Here is a 13,340-nt window from a genome sequence, read left to right as displayed (position 1 = left end):
TGTATGTAATGATATGTCTATGTCTTCTATATGGTGTTCTATACTGTATGTAATGATATGTCTATGTCTTCTATATGGTGTTCTATACTGTATGTAATGATATGTCTATGTCTTCTAGGTAGTGTTCTATACTGTATGTAATGATATGTCTATGTCTTCTATATGGTGTTCTATAATGTATGTAATGATATGTCTATGTCTTCTATATGGTGTTCTATACTGTATGTAATGATATGTCTATGTCTTCTAGGTAGTGTTCTATACTGTATGAATTCTGAGGATTTAAAATATGAATCTATAATCATGCTTCCCTTTCAATGTAAATGTGTATTTGTAACATTCTAACCCTGTTTACAATAGTGCTTTGACGAAGAAGCTTTCTCCAAAACGTGTCAGCAAGTAATATCACTGAAGGGAATTAATCTGCCGTCCTGCACCTTATTTTACAAACAGTGAGCAGGAGAGGGTGGTGACCTGGGGGATCTGAGGTACTGGAATGCATCAAAATATATATATCCTTTATGATAAAGCATTGCATTCATATCATCACATTTGGGTAGTGGCATAGAGCAGTAGAGTAGAGGCACTTCCAGAAGTTGGACACATGGGGGACATTTTTAGTAGCATAATGGCCGAGAAAATGTTTGCCTTTTAGAAACGCATTTCATGCAATTCTATGTCATTTTACATGACGAGACTTTGGTAGAGTATTTGTTAATACCACACAAATGATGGAAATGGCAGGCTACACTGACAACCTGAGAATCAGAGATCAATAAAAACGACCATGTCTTGAATCCATCAATAGCCGAGGCCTAGGTGTGTGGAGACACATATTGTAGGCTACAATATGAGGAGGAAATTATAGTCCTAAAAATGCTTTCCAGTTTCACTGACTCACCCAATGATGCACAGCTCCCTCACTGGTGATGGCCGATGCACTCGTGCCAAAAGCCTATCTCTCTCTCTCTCTTTTGTAAAACAATATTTGGAAGTTGATCAAATATTTTGGTGGCCTACAGCATAGAGTCTAAATAAATGATGAAGTGCAACACTTGAGAGATGAGAGTTCAGGCTCCGGTCTATCAGAGCAGAGAGGGAGAGAGATCATAGAAAGTGAATTTCATTGTCACGACTTCGGCCGATGCTGCCTCTCCTCCTTGTTCGGGCAGGATTCGGCGTTCGTCGTCACCGGCTTACTAACCACTGCCGCCCCAATCATCATCACAATTGTCTTGTCTTGTCAATCACACACACCTGGTTCCTATCCCCTAATTAGTCAGTGTATAAGTGTTCCCTCTACCCCCTTGTCCTTGTGGGGTATTGTTAATGGTGAGAGTAGTGTAGCTCGGTGGAGCTACTCATAACATTGTGTTGCCAGGGTTGATTTCCCCCCTGTGCCTATGTATTATTGGATTCCATTACAGTGTATTTGCCAGGGATGTTAGTTTGCCCTGTGCCTGTTTCGTTGATCGCTATTGGTGCGCATTTGTGTGTCAACGTAGGAATAAACTCTGTATTCTGTGATTAACCTCCTGCGCCTGCCTCCTTCCACCACACTCATCACAGTCATTCTAGTTATGTGAGAGATACAGGCGTGCTTCTCACACAGCCACCGTCACGCGTCGGCCACGCGTTTGGCTCCAACATATACTATACCCACATACTCTAGTGTAGCTGTGGGGCTTACAAGTCTGAATTTCTTACAGCCTAATTTTCAAGACATCAATGTACAGCAACATTTTTAGGTGTCACTGCAGAACACCCTCCATATGCATATGAACACATACTCAGAGGTGGGGCTTACAAGACTCACATTTCATATACTCAGAGGTGGGGCTTACAAGACTCACATTTCATATACTCAGAGGTGGGGCTTACAAGACTCACATTTCATATACTCAGAGGTGTTGCTTACAATACTCACATTTCATATACTTTTCAAGACATCACTGTAGGACAAACATTTGATTTGATATCAGAATATACTTCAAATAAAACAAAATCAATGTATGCTACAGCAGAACACATATTATAGTATATAGGCCTCCTGCCTATCTGATAATATGAAGCGCATATTCAGATTAACTTCACAGGACAGAAGAAATTTGTAAAGTTTTCCAGAACCTTCCACAACACGGCCATTTCCTGGTGCGTCTTCTCCTCCCTATCTCTTGTTTTGCTCCTGGTGTCTGTGACACAAATGGGTCCTTTAGCAATCCATGACCTCACATAGGGGACTGGGTTGAATTTGGTCAGGGGTGGGCCAACAAGGTTCAGAAAGAGTAGCCCTGATATGGTGGAGGTATGCAGAGAGGCGCGGGTTGAGGTGCAAATCAGATTCATTTGAGAAAATCCCTGCTGGCCTTCTGCACTGGAGATGGGGATGGTGCTGACCTCCATCAACATCTCTTTAAGTCCATCTGGAGATGGGGATGGTGCTGACCTCCATCAACATCTCTTTAAGTCCATCTGGAGATGGGGATGGTGCTGACCACCATCAACATCTCTTTAAGTCCATCTGGAGATGAGGATGGTGCTGACCTCCATCAACATCTCTTTAAGTCCATCTGGAGATGGGGATGGTGCTGACCTCCATCAACATCTCTTTAAGTCCATCTGGAGATGGGGATGGTGCTGACCACCATCAACATCTCTTTAAGTCCATCTGGAGATGAGGATGGTGCTGACCTCCATCAACATCTCTTTAAGTCCATCTGGAGATGGGGATGGTGCTGACCTCCATCAACATCTCTTTAAGTCCATCTGGAGATGGGGATGGTTCTGACCTCCATCAACATCTCTTTAAGTCCATCTGGAGATGGGGATGGTGCTGACCTCCATCAACATCTCTTTAAGTCCATCTGGAGATGGGGATGGTGCTGACCTCCATCAACATCTCTTTAAGTCCATCTGGAGATGGGGATGGTGCTGACCTCCATCAACATCTCTTTAAGTCCATCTGGAGATGGGGATGGTGCTGACCTCCATCAACATCTCTTTGTCCATCTGGAAAGTCTCCTTTATCATTACCATCAGTGTCCCTGTACTGCCTGTAGGCCCGTATGACCGTACGTGGACTGCCAATGCCAAACCTCTGGCAGAGAGATTCTATCACTGTTTCTCCATTCAGTTCTCCTGCATCCTCTGGCCAGTATTGAGCATAAAGCACCTTCAGCTCCTCTATGAACTGGCTGTATCCTGTATTGTCCACTGGTGACTGCCCTGTGTGCAGTAATAACACCCTCACTTCCCTGGTGACTGCCCTGTGTGCAGTAATAACACCCTCACTTCCCTGGTGACTGCCCTGTGTGCAGTAATAACACCCTCACTTCCCTGGTGACTGCCCTGTGTGCAGTAATAACACCCTCACTTCCCTGGTGACTGCCCTGTGTGCAGTAATAACACCCTCACTTCCCTGGTGACTGCCCTGTGTGCAGTAATAACACCCTCACTTCCCTGGTGACTGCCCTGTGTGCAGTAATAACACCATCACTTCCCTGGTGACTGCCCTGTGTGCAGTAATAACACCCTCACTTCCCTGGTGACTGCCCTGTGTGCAGTTATAACACCCTCACTTCCCTGGTGACTGCCTTGTGTGCAGTAATAACACCCTCACTTCCCTGGTGACTGCCCTGTGTGTCTCTCTTCTGGAGCTCGAGTGACAATTCAGATAGTTGTTGAAGTGCATGACACATAAGACCTAGATTGTTAACAAACACATGCGAGGATATCCCCATGGCAAGGCCACTATAGCTGTGATGGTCACGCCGTCGCGGGAGGCATCCTCAGCTGCTGTGGTGAAGTTGTAGTGTCGAGTCAATGTTGCTAATTATTGCTCTGAAACAAAGGAGTCCGCTTATACTGAGCTTTGATCATAAGTTTTATTTATATCACAAGATTTCAGCATAAGTTTACAGATGTATATAGCATCCGGAGAACAGAGTCCCAAAAGAATAAGTCTGTTCTGATCTTCTTTGTTCAAACGCAGTGTCACGACCCGGTGCGAGAAACAGTCACTAATAATTGTCAGAACCCAGAAGATGAGGCAGACACAGCAGTACTAGAGATGGTGGTTTAATAAAGAACAAAATCTTCAGGCAAAGAAACTAAATCCACAATGTCCAAAAATAAAGCCAAGAGGCACAAAGAGGAAAACCTCCAAAAAACAAAGAAACTCCACAAAGTGGTAAAAATCCCACCAGAGAAATATCCATATAACACAAGGCTTGGGCTGGGGCTGGGTGCTAACTTACAAACACTGAGCAAGGAACTGAGGAACACACAGGGTTTAAATACTAACATGGGAATGACCTACAGGTGCAAACAATAATTAGATCAAGAAAAAACAAAAGGTACAAAAAAGGTGCAATGGGGACATCTAGTGACCAAAACCCGAACAGTCATGGCCAAAACCTGACAGAATCCCCCTCCTAGGAACGGCTCCTGACGTTCCTACCAGCCTTCTCAGGGTGGAGGGCCCTGAACTGACGAATGAGGTCAGGGTCCAGTATGTCCTTGGCAGGAACCCAGGAGCGCTCCTCGGGACCGTAGCCTTCCCAGTCCACCAGATACTGCCAGGACCGCTGCACCCGGCGGGAATCCAGTATCCGGTGGACGGTATAAGCCGACTGGCCACCGATGACACGGGGCGGAGGGGGAGGTCTGCCTGCCGGAATAAGGGGAGAAAAAACAACAGGTTTTAATAAAGAAATGTGAAATGTTGGATTGATCTTAAGGGATCTGGGTAAGTGCAGGCGAAAAGTAACGGGATTGACTCTCCTGGCAATCTTAAAGGGACCGATGAACCTCTGGGACAGCTTGCGAGACTCCACCCGTAGCGGTAGGTTCTTAGTTGAGAGCCATACTCTCTGGCCGGGGTACAGGGTAGGACCGGGACGGCGACCTCTGTTGGCTTGTCGTTGGTACTGCTGAGAGGAACGCAGAAGATTAAGACGTGCCTTCTTCCACGTAAGCCGACAGCGTCTGATGAACCTCGAGGCTGAAGGCACTCTGACTTCTGCCTCCTGGTCCGGGAACAATAGAGGTGCATAGCCAAACTGACACTCATGCGGGGACATACCAGTGGAGGAGGAGCACAAGGTGTTGTGCGCGTACTCGGCCCAAACAATGAAGGATGACCAAGTGGACGGGTTGTTGGAAACCATGCATCTGAGGGTGGTTTCCAGCTCCTGATTCATCCTCTCAGTTTGGCCATTGGACTCCGGATGGTACCCGGAAGATAAACTGGCCGTGGCCCCTATGAGTTGGCAGAAGGCCTTCCAAAACCTTGAGGCGAACTGGGGACCTCTGTCGGAAACCATATCTTGCGGGATCCCAAAGACTCGGAACACATGGTTAATCACCAACTCAGCTGTTTCCTTGGCAGAAGGTAATTTGGTCAAAGGAACAAACCTGGCCGCCTTAGAAAACCTGTCGATGATGACTAGGATCGTAGTATTACCATGGGACGGAGGAAGGCCAGTAATAAAGTCCAATGAGATATGGGACCAGGGTCGGTGGGGAATAGATAGAGGGTGAAGGAGTCCTTGAGGGCGAAGGTGAGAAGATTTGCCCTGGCAGCACACGGAACAGGCCTTGATGAAAGTGGCAACGTCTTCCTTCATGGTGGGCCACCAGAACTTACGCTGGATGAACTCCAAGGTGCGGCCTACGCCCGGGTGACAGGTGAGGCGAGAGGAGTGCCCCCACCGAAGGACTTGGGACCTTGCTGCCTTGGGAACAAACAACCGATTAGCAGGACCTCCACCAGGGCCCGGTTCGATGGCTTGAGCTTGTTTCACGGTATCCTCCACTTGCCACGAGATCGGAGCCACGATCTTAGCGGCCGGAAGGACAGTCATGTCAGTATCTTCTCGAATGGCAGGAGAGTAGATTCGTGACAAGGCGTCCGGTTTGAGATTCTTCGACCCGGGTCTATAGGTGAGGATAAACTGAAATCGGCTGAAGAAAAGAGACCATCGAGCTTGTCTGGCGTTCAACCGCTTCGCCTGCTGGATATACTCCAGATTCTTGTGGTCCGTAAGCACTTGAAACGGTTGAGAAGCCCCCTCGAGCCAGTGTCTCCATTCCTTCAATGCCATCTTAACCGCTAGGAGTTCACGGTCCCCCACATCGTAATTCCTCTCGGCCGGGGTAAGCCGGTGAGAGAAGAAGGCGCAAGGATGAAGCTTCTTGTCTTCACCCCTCTGAGACAGGACAGCTCCAACCCCAACCTCTGATGCGTCTACCTCCACCACAAAAGGTTCCTCCGCCGTTGGTAGTGTCAGGATGGGAGCAGAGAGGATGCGCTGCTTGAGTCCTTGGAAGGCCGTCTCAGCTTCTCTTCCCCACAGAAACCTTGTGTTGCCACCCTTGGTTACCGCCGAGAGAGGGGCTGCCACCGAGCTGAAGTTCTTGATGAACTTGCGGTAAAAGTTGGTGAAGCCCAGGAAACGTTGAACTTCCTTAACGGACTTGGGGGTGGGCCAATCCGCTACCGCCTCTACCTTCTTGGGGTCCATCTGGACTCGTCCGGGTTCCACTATAAATCCCAGGAATTGTACTCGAGAGGAATGGAATTCAAACTTCTCCGGCTTAACGTACAAATGGCTGTCTAGGAGGCGTTTGAGCACTTGTCTGACATGCTTAGTGTGTTCTTGAAGGGAGCTCGAAAAGATGAGGATGTCATCCAAGTACACAAACACGAAGATGTTAAGCATATCCCTAAGCACATCGTTTATGAGCGCTTGGAACACAGCCGGAGCGTTGGTCAGGCCGAAGGGCATCACCGAGTATTCGTAGTGACCAGTAGGCGTGTTGAAAGCGGTCTTCCACTCGTCCCCGGGTTTGATCCGCACAAGATGGTATGCGTTCCGCAGGTCAAGCTTAGTGAAGACAACTGCTTCCTGGAGCAGCTCAAAGGCTGTGGCCATAAGAGGTAGCGGGTAGCGGTTACGGACGGTTATGGCATTGAGTCCCCGGTAGTCGATGCAAGGTCGTAATCCGCCGTCTTTCTTGGCCACAAAGAAAAACCCTGCTCCCGCCGGCGAGGTAGATGGACGCATGAGGCCTGCTGTCAGAGCGTCCTTGATGTAGGTATCCATAGCAGCTCGTTCGGGAGGAGAAAGGGAAAAGATCCGACCCCTGGGAGGGCAGGTCCCCGGCAACAGGTCGATGGTGCAATCGTAAGGTCTATGGGGTGGTAGTTTGGTGGCCCTCTGTTTGCTAAATACCAGTTTGAGGTCATGGTAACACTTGGGAACTCGGGACAAGTCGATGGATTCTAGAGACTCGGAAGGAGAACTCTGGGAACTCGGGAAGATACAAGTGGCTTGGCACGTGGGACCCCACTGCTTGATAGTGCCCACAGACCAGTCGATGTGAGGGTTATGGCTGTGAAGCCAGGGATAGCCAAGGACGAGAGGAAACTCGGAACAGGCGATCAGATGAAAGTTCATCACTTCCTTGTGTTGGGAAACTGAAAGTCGTAAGGGGGTAGTGGCACGAGTGACAAGTCCAGATCCCAAAGGACTTCTATCCAACGTAGTAACCCTTATGGGGTCACTTAGAGGTTCAGAAGGAACGCCATTCTCCTTCGCCCAGATCCCATCCATGAAGTTACCTGCGGCTCCAGAGTCTACCAAGGCTTGAAGAGAAACCTCGTGGTCGTCCCAGGAAAGGGTAACAGGAATGAGCAGGCGGGAGTTGGATAGATGGGAGGAGGTTATGTTTCCCGTTACAGTCCTCCCAGGCCTGCACGGGAGAGTGCGTTTCCCTGGAGCCCGGGACACGTGGAGCGGAAATGGCCCGGTTTGCCGCAATATAGACAGCATCGCTCCCTCATTCGGCGGTCTCTCTCAGCCTGGGAGATGCGTCCAACCTGCATGGGTTCTGGTGGAGCCAGCGAGGATAAAGGTGGAGACTCGGAGTTGGAACCGATAGGAACTAGGGTGAGCGGTCTATGGTTTTGTTCTCTCTCTCTCAGACGCTGGTCTATGCGTGAAGCCAACTTGATAAGGGACTCGAGGTTGTCCGGTGGTTCCCGAGTGGCCAGTTCATCTTGGATGGTGTCAGAAAGACCCTTCAAAAAACACACTGTGAGCGCCTCGTCGTTCCAGCCACTTGCTGCTGCCACAGTGCGGAACTGGATGGCATAGTCCGTCACGCTGCGCCGACCTTGGCGGAGAGTCAGGAGCTGTTTGGCTGAGTCAGGGCCGTTGGTAGGACCTTGAAACACTCGCTTGAATTCTTCAGCAAAGGTAGAGTAGCTGGCACAGCAGGGACTTTGGGCATCCCACACAGCAGTAGCCCAGGCTAGAGCCTTTTCCGACAGCAGGGTGATGATATATGCTATCTTGGACCGGTCGGTGGGAAACGACGATGGTTGCAGCTCAAAGGAGAGAGAACATTGGGTGAAAAACCCCTTACAAACACTTGGGTCCCCTGAGAACCGTTGAGGAGGCGGCAGACGAGGTTCCGCCAGGGGATTAACTGCCAGGAGCCCTTGAATCGGATGAACTGGAGCAGAAGCGGTTGCCGGGGAAAGTCGATCCGAAATCTGCTTTATGGAAGTCAGCATCTCTGACAGAAGTTGAGAATGTCTAGCCATTAAGGCCTCTTGCTGAACCAGAGCAGCTTCGTGGCGTTGGACAGTCCCCTCATGGTGGGACAGCATGGAAAAAAAATCCTGGGTACTGGCTGCCTCTGGGTTCATAATAATGGCTCAGTGTTTCTGTCACGACCCGGTGCGAGAAACAGTCACTAATAATTGTCAGAACCCAGAAGATGAGGCAGACACAGCAGTACTAGAGATGGTGGTTTAATAAAGAACAAAATCTTCAGGCAAAGAAACTAAATCCACAATGTCCAAAAATAAAGCCAAGAGGCACAAAGAGGAAAACCTCCAAAAAACAAAGAAACTCCACAAAGTGGTAAAAATCCCACCAGAGAAATATCCATATAACACAAGGCTTGGGCTGGGGCTGGGTGCTAACTTACAAACACTGAGCAAGGAACTGAGGAACACACAGGGTTTAAATACTAACAAGGGAATGACCTACAGGTGCAAACAATAATTAGATCAAGAAAAAACAAAAGGTACAAAAAAGGTGCAATGGGGACATCTAGTGACCAAAACCCGAACAGTCATGGCCAAAACCTGACACCCAGTACTTATAATCTTTCCCAAAATATGGGGGGTTCCCCATACTGACCAATCCCCTGTCTACAACACACAGACTCCCTCTGTTCTATGGGGTGTCCCTCTAAAACGGCTCCCTCTGAAACTGAATAAACATCCTCTCAGGTTCCACTTGAAAACATTAGCAAAGTCATAATTCATCATACACTACAAAGTGCTTGTGAAGAGCCGGGTAATTTCTCATTTTTTGGGCCATTGTTTGGGCATGTTCAAAACCCTTTATTCTGAGGGCTCTTTGTTGCTTTTTTACCTCTGAGGCAGAACATGTTACTGTACATTCCACCCACTCCTTTGCTAGTTTCAACCCTCCAGTCTTTTCCGGGCCCAAGCTCCCTACCTTTTTGCATGTTGTACAGCCCAGCTTTGAATTTTGCATAAATTTGCTTGGTCTTGAACTGAGCCTCTGTCCAAATTGCACCTGCTCCGGGCACTGCCCCCCCCTGTCTGAAATCAGTGGGGAAGGATCAACGCACTTTTACATGATGGTTTTTCTAGGAGTTGGGAGAAATAACCAGGAGGCAACTTTATCATTTTTAAAATGTTTATAGTGCAAACAGTGAACAAATTGTATAAATAATGCCGCGTGAGGTACCGGAGCCGGGCAAATAGGTGCTGGAACAAATGAGGTCAAATCTGAGAGGTGCCAGATCCGGCTCAAATTAAGCACGGGAACCCAGGTCTGGAGTGTATGACGTTGGTGTATTGGTACTGAATATACCAGAGATGGAGACAAGACTGATTGGAACAGAACCAGTGAGACCCAGACCAAGACTCAACCACTAGAGACCTCTAGACCCATGTGTCCAACCTGTAAGGAGACCTAGACCAGTTTAAATGTGTCTCACCTGTAAGGAGACCTAGACCAGTTTAAATGTGTCTCACCTGTAAGGAGACCTAGACCAGTTTAAATGTGTCTCACCTGTAAGGAGACCAAGACCAGTTTAAATGTGTCCAACCTGTAAGGAGACCTAGACCAGTTTAAATGTGTCTCACCTGTAAGGAGACCTAGACCAGTTTAAATGTGTCTCACATGTAAGGAGACCTAGACCAGTTTAAATGTGTCCAACCTGTAAGGAGACCTAGACCAGTTTAAATGTGTCTCACCTGTAAGGAGACCTAGACCAGTTTAAATGTGTCTCACCTGTAAGGAGACCTAGACCAGTTTAAATGTGTCTCACCTGTAAGGAGACCAAGACCAGTTTAAATGTGGACAAATGAGCCCCAGAGTGTGAACATTAATGCTAGTGTGATGATGATGCTGTCAGTACAGCATAGTGTGGTGAGTTTCAGAGTTGGTCATTAGTCCTCATAGGGGATGGTTTCATTCTATGGAGTAGCAGTGGTCTTCATGACATTGTGCATATTTTAGATCAAATCCATTGAAGTCAACTGCACAAACTCACTAATCTACAAATCCACTTGCATCTGAAATATTGACTCACTAAGTGGTCCAGATCAGTGATTCTGCGCCTCTCCTTGATCAGACTGATCCCCTCCAACACACTGATGACGGTTTGTCACTATAGAACTGAGTCAAGCCAAGCTGGGCCAAACTGGGCTGGCTAACACTACAGAGCTGAGTCAAGCAGGGCCAAACTGGGCTGGCTAACACTACAGAGCTGAGTCAAGCCAAGCAGGGCCAAACTGGGCTGGCTAACACTACAGAGCTGAGTCAAGCCAAGTTCTGGAACCATCCTTGAAAGGACAATGTGTAAAGAAAATATCCCAGCCAGTCCAGTCCAGTTGTGGTCAGCTCTGTTGTGTGAATCTTGGTTCTCCATACCTCTAAATGCCATCTTTCTAGATGGTGCCATTTTCAAATAAAATAAAATAAAATGTAATTACATTTGTCACATGCACCGAATACAAAAAGTGTAGACCTTACCGTGAAATGCTTACTTCCAAACCCTTAACCAACAATGCTGTTCAAGAAATAGAGTTAAGAAAATATTTACGAAATAAACTAAATTTAAAAAACAAATCAAATCAAAAAGTAACACAATAAAATGACATAACAATAATGAGGCTATATACAGGGGGTCATTCTAGAGTTGGAGTAGCTCTGCCAGTCAATGTGTGGGGGTACAGGTTAGTTGAGGTCATTTGTAAAGTGACTATGCATAGATAAACAGCAAGTAGCAGCGGTGTAAAATCAAAAAGGGGGGGTCAATGTAAATAGTCCGGGGGGCCATTTCATTAATTCTTCCCCCATTCGTTTGGGATTGAGACCTGCAGTCACCTTGATTTAAGACCACTTTTGAGAAGTGTTCCACAGGCAGTAAATCTATTGTAGAATAGATGTAACCTGGATCCATTTCATTCTATTAACATGGCTTGTGTGTGTTATAGCAGTAATGGGGTTAAACTGATATTAAAATGACAACTCCATAGGTGGGTACCAGGTCAGGGGAGTTCATCTCTGCTCCCAGCATCCCTGGGACAGTACTGATCAACATAGCTGACCTGATGCAGAGGTGGACCAGTGATGTTTTCCTCTCAGTGGTGAGACTTGTCCTTCCATTTGACACATTGTTACCTCATAAGATCATACAAGATGTTACAGGCTTATTGCATGTGGAAACAGACCTGCATTCAAATACTATTAAAAATAATTTTGAATACTTAATAAGCAGTGCTTGATTGAGTTTGCCTGTTGTAATGGAACCAATAGAAAAGTCCTAAAAGTACAAACATCAAAAACGTTTCTCGTTCAGTTAGTCCCTCCCTGTTTCAGCTAATTATCTTCAGTTTGGTGCCTAGTGAATACGACTCAGGTCTCTATGGAAACATCAATGTAAATTCACCTTAGGTTTTTACTCCTCACTTTCCCTTTCAGGTCCATAGGGTTTTGCTGCCCCCTGCTGGAGACTGGAGCACAAGGCAGTCCCTGGCTTTCTTTGGGCAGCTGGAGGATGAGGCCCTCCTCACCTGTAGTGACGGGTCCAACAAATATCCCCTGGTGAAGGCAGGGTCCTATATAATCCAACGCTTCAATGACTTATGGGAGGCAGTGAGCATTTCCCATGTTAAGCTATGGAATTAATTGTACAGCATTGGATTGGTGTTGGCATAGTGTAGAGGGAGTTTACATATACCAGTCATTTCCTTTTAAATCCATGAAGGGAAGTGGACAAGTTCACACTTAGAAAGGAGATAATAGTTCCACACCCCATGTGTCCTGATAACTACAGGAATGGAACCATATTGAGGTTGTCTGCTTTCTATACGGTTTGATGGGGGAGAGAGAGAGAGCGAGAGAGAGAGGCAGAGAGAGAGAGAGAGAGAGAGAGAGAGAGAGGCAGAGAGAGAGAGAGAGAGAGAGAGAGAGAGGGAGATAGAGACAGAGAGACAGAGAGACAGAGACAGAGACAGAGACAGAGAGACAGAGAGAGAGACAGAGAGACAGAGAGACAGAGAGAGAGAGAGAGAGAGAGAGAGAGAGAGAGAGAGAGAGAGAGAGAGAGAGAGAGAGAGAGAGAGAGAGAGAGAGAGAGAGAGAGAGAGAGAGGGGACATCAGGTAAAGTTCTGGAGATGAGGGAATATGTGTGCAGAAAGAAACCCTCCAGTATGGTTAACCCCAGTTAGGCCCAGTATGGACCATCAATACAAGTGACCATTTAGAATGTGACCCAGTTCAATGGGTCTTAACAGAACTGGGGGATGTCAGCCATGAAGTTGTCTAAACACAACTGGAATATAATTTGTTTGTGATTCATTGTTAATGGATTTTCCATTAGGAACACAGGGGGAAAACCTAACACAACAACACACATAACACACAACCAATAAAAACAAAGGGGGAGGAAACCACTAAAGTCATTACCATATTGTCATTTTCTAACGACAGGGAGAAAACATGTAAAATCTAGAAGACTACTTTAGATCTGGTCAGAAGAAGCCTAGTGCACTACGTAGGGAACAGGGAGAGATTTGGGACAGAGACAGTAACTCCTGTATGGAAATCTTCATTCTAATGACAGTGAGCAAATCTCCACCCTATTCCCTATGTAGTGCACTACTTTAGATCTGGTCAGAAGTAGCCTAGTGCACTACGTAGGGAACAGGGTGTCATTTGGGCCAGAGTCAGTAACTCCCCTGGGTATGAATTGTCTCTCTATCTTATCTGTCTTCTATATG

Source organism: Coregonus lavaretus (genome assembly GCF_964263955.1).
Source record: "Coregonus lavaretus genome assembly, contig: HAP1_SCAFFOLD_2094, whole genome shotgun sequence".
Taxonomy (NCBI): domain Eukaryota; kingdom Metazoa; phylum Chordata; class Actinopteri; order Salmoniformes; family Salmonidae; genus Coregonus; species Coregonus lavaretus.
The sequence above is the reverse complement of the archived record's forward strand: the minus strand, read 5'-3'. Positions refer to the sequence as shown.